The 4,447-nt window shown below is 40.8% G+C and overlaps 1 pseudogene; it reads left to right on the plus strand.

Moving 5' to 3' along the window:
* The first annotated feature begins 250 nt into the window (after positions 1 to 250).
* LOC108289991 overlaps positions 251 to 4,447 on the plus strand; it is a 19,938-nt pseudogene continuing 15,741 nt past the window's right edge.

Raw genomic sequence — 4,447 nt, forward strand, 5'->3', positions numbered from 1 at the left:
GGAGTTTGTTTGCAGGTGAGATGGGCCCCACTTTACCAATAGCGTCTCTCCTTCCCAGAGCTCAATCTGCCTGGTTGGGGTCAAACTGGTCTATTTGCTACCAAGCGCTCTAGCGAGGGCTTCAGTTTGAGTTCTGCAGGGGTGGGGCCTGCCGGGCTTATGGCCTGTTTCGCTGCTTTTAACTCTGCCTTTTTCTTTGGGAATGTCTGTCCCACTTGCCTTAGTCCAAACTGCTGCCCAGGTACCTGTGATGACAACTTTCCGCGCCCCAGCAGGAGCCACAGCTCAGATTTGCATTGACAACCCACTGCGCCCCTCAGTCTGGCGGGGCTCTTGTGGACCATGGGTTGCAGGAGGGATGAGGTAAGCACTGGATCCGAATGGGAGCACTGAGGGTGTGAAGTCCTCCAACACTCTGAGCTGGCTGCACTTTCCAGTTGGGGACGTGCCCCACCCTGTCTTGGTTTGCCCCCCGCCCCCCCAGCGGCTCTCCCTCTGTGGCTCCTTCCCTAGGCTATTTTCAGTAGGCTATTTTCAGCGACCTATCAGTCCCACCAAAACGAACCTGGCACCTCCTTTGGAATTGTGAAGTCCTCTAGCGCTCTGCATCTCATTCGCTGGGAGCTGCATTCTGGTGTTGCCTTCTCTTGGCCATCTTCATGATTCATTTTTCACATTGAATCTTGAATCTTTCAGAGATGAAATAAAATTCTAAGAGGGAAATGCCATAGAGTTGGGTTGTATAATGCTTTCATAGTGTACATTGCTGCACAGGCATTTTCTTGAGACTGGCAGGTGACTTAATGTCCACACGGCCATTCTGTGACCAGCTTATCCTTTCGTAGAAGCCTTATTGTTGTTGTTTTTTTTTTTCCAGTGGCAACACTCTGGAGCTCTTAACTGCCTTACCTGTGCCCACTAGGCAAGCTGTGGATTTGGCTCTAACATCCCCTTGACCAACTTAGCCAATGGGTTTATAGTTTCTGTCTGGCTCAGTCAGACATCTGAGGCCTCTCTTACCTAAATGCCCAAGAAGGAGAAATGAAGAGGATAGACCCAAATACCTGTGATTCTGAAAGCTTGCAGCAGTAATAACCAGCTACTGCAACTGCTATCAATTTAAAAACTGTAGCTCTTCACCAGGTGAGATGGCTCAAGCCTGTAATCCCAGCACTTTCAGAGACCGAGGCAGGCAGATGGCTTGAGCCAGGAGTTTGAGACCAGATTAGGCAACATGACAAAACCTAGTTTCTACAAAAAATCCAAAAATTGGCTGAGTGTGCTGGCTCATCCTTGTGGTCCCAGCTACTCAGGAGGCTGAGGCTGGAGAATCCCTTGAGCCTGGGAAGTGGAGGTTGCAATGAGCCCGGATCAAACCACTGTACTCCAGCCTGAGTGACAGAGTGAGACACTTTCTTAAACAATCACCACTACCACAACAACAACAATAATGACAAAACCAAACACTGTATAACTATTGCCATTATCTCATTGGCACCACAAAGCCAAAAGTCAAGTTCTCCCTTAGAGTACAAACTAATACTTGTTACTCCAAGGTCAAATGCTCTCTTATAGCACAAGCTAAACCTGGATTCAAAAGCCAATAATATCAGGGAGCTCAATCCACAAAGAGCATAGTCCAACCTGAGAGAAACTTACAATGCTGAGGATTCTGGGTGGAAGACAGGGGACCTCAAAAGGGGTTAACAGTGTCTTTCCTGAATTTCACAAGGGGTCTTGGGATTTGCCAGCTGTCTTATTAAGACCCCTTTTTATGGCTACCAGGACTATTGAAAGACAAAACTGTAACAAACTCAAATATCTTTATTGGTTTTTATCTGTAATTCTAGAATTGGGCAATATTTTATTCTGTAAAATAAGATGAGAGTTCTGATGAGCTGAACAGAAGAGGCTGGTTTTATAGGTAGAAAAAAATTGAAGAAAGCAGAAACAGAAAAGAAGAAGTGATTGGTCATTTCAAAGTTACTTTTCTTGTATGGTTAAAGCAAAAGGGACTTTCTTATCATGCTGCCTAAAACAGGCCTGCCTGGGGGTTTGGCTATTATCTCTCTCTTGATGTGTTGGAAAGTCATGTAAAACTCTTAGTAGCTTGGTGGCATGAAACTTCAGCATAAGTAACCCCATTTTGGTTTGGTTTGTTGGGTGTAGTGTAGGAGCTTATTCCAAACCAATGGCCTCCTATAAAATTTATTTAACAGCACTTTACTTGTATTATATCATTTTATCCCTTCAATAACCACTGAGGAGATAGAATAATTTATACAAAGCCGCATACTAATAATTTATACAAGGCCACATAGTGATGGAGAAGATTTTCAACCAAGATTTTTCTGATTATAGAGCTTGTGCTTTTCATCACTGCAGCATTTTTTCCCAACTTTGCTTGCTCATAAGGTACATGTTATGCAGATTTCTAGGTCTCTTTCTTAGACATTCTGGGTTAGTGGATCTGGTACAAAGCCCTGAAATCTTAATTTTTATTAAAATCCATAGTTTAGTCTACTGAGCAGATGAATTTAGGAGATCTTGCTCTATACCATACTCTCTAATATTAGGTAATGAAAATAAGCTTTTCTCCTTCCTAAATTTCCATTGTTTACCTATTCTAAAGAAGTGAAACCAAATCAGAACATGCCATCTTACATGTAATGAGAGACAAAAGCTTTTATCTAGCAGATAGTTATAACTCTCCATTCCTTCCACATATAAACAAGATCAAGATTCAAGATCTTTTAAAAACAGCTATCATCTTCCCTTTCTCCTGCCTTTCCCAACCAAGATTCTTGAAACAGGCACCTGCCTTGTGGTCTCCAATTCTTTACTTCTCTTGCATTTCTCAACCCACTGTATTTTGGCTTCTGCTTTATGTAATCATAGTAACTGTGCTCTTCACCAATAACTTCCTGTTTGGATTCATATTCATTCTTACCTTACTTGAGTTTCCTAGAATGTCTTAATTTCATTAAACTTTATCTGAAAATTGCTTAATCATTTTATCAGGAATTGTCATTTCTTCCTAGAAAGAAGTTGTCAATTATATCAAGTAAAAAGCTCTGTCCCAGGCCAGGTTTGGAGTAATTCTTCTTTTGCAGTGGCAGATGATTTTGAAAAGTGAGGGATAACATATGCAGTACAAAATAAGTGATGAGATGAAAGCTAAAATGAACATCTGGAAGAAAAGAGCATGGCCAGATGGAATAAGTCTAGAAAGAAGAATGAACAGAGCCGTAGATGGTAAACTGTCTCACTAGAATCTTCCAGCTCCATGAAAAGGGCTGTGACTTGATGTTTATAAATGTGTGGAAGGAATGAGAAGTCTATAATAATCTACTCTTGGCACAATATACACCATTGGGAAGTTACAACTAAACAATTATCTTAATATCACTTTATTTTACCCAGGTATTTCAGGAAAAAATTTTAAAAGATTGACACTTTTACAGTGTAACCCAAAAAGTATCTGAGACAGGTCTCAATCAATTTAGATGTTTATTTTGCCAAGGATAAGGACAATGCCTGAGAGAAAAAACATGAGAGAATTAGTCTGTGGTCTGTGCTTTTCTCCAGAGGTGATTTTGAGGGCTTCAATATTTAAGGCAATAAAGCAGGCTGGTGGTAAAAAGGGAAGGTATGATCACATTACTGAATCCACCTGTTGCAAGAGAAAAGGAGCAAGTAGGGGAATAGTCAAGTTTTCGTCTCATGCTCAAGCACTTTACATAAGATAAAGTGAACATGGAATAGCTACCTGTGGAGATTTTTATGAAACCTTTTATCTACCTTTTTAAAAAACCTCTTATTTGCTTAAGCTATTTGCTTAAGGAAAGGCAGCTTCTTGCATGACTCAGCTTTCAGATCAGTTTTTTCCTTTTGGCACAGAAAATTGAGATCCCAAGTTTTTATTTTCCTTTTACATTTCTTTCTCTTTTTCTTTTTAAAACTCTTTCAGAGGCAGTATTTTAGAAGAAAATGAATCTCTGGTCTTGGGTTTTGTCTGATCTCTTGTGGCTAGGACAGTTTATTCCCAGACAAATAGGTCCCACATTATTAGGAAAGCTCATTTTTAGCAGGTTATGAATTTTTTTGTCCTATTAAGAAAAAATAGGGGCAGGAAGAAAGACAACTATAAACAAAGAAAAAAATGAAGAACAATCCTGGAAAACTGATATAGGCCATATTACTCTGAAGTTCATACATCAAAAAGCAGGCACAAAAGTGGTTTATGTATAAAAATAGTTTGCCATTATTTTCTTCTCAAGTTTAAATTGTACAGCTTCAGTTCACAAGGCTTTAAGAAAAGTACAGCTTTGGCCGGGAGCGGTGGCTCAAGCCTGTAATCCCAGCACTGTGGGAGGCTGAGGCGGGTGGATCACGAGGTCAAGAGATCGAGACCATCCTGGTCAACATGGTGAAACCCCGTCTCTAC

This window comes from Cebus imitator, unplaced genomic scaffold (assembly GCF_001604975.1).
Source record: "Cebus imitator isolate Cc_AM_T3 unplaced genomic scaffold, Cebus_imitator-1.0 Scaffold418, whole genome shotgun sequence".
NCBI classification, from domain to species: Eukaryota; Metazoa; Chordata; class Mammalia; order Primates; family Cebidae; genus Cebus; species Cebus imitator.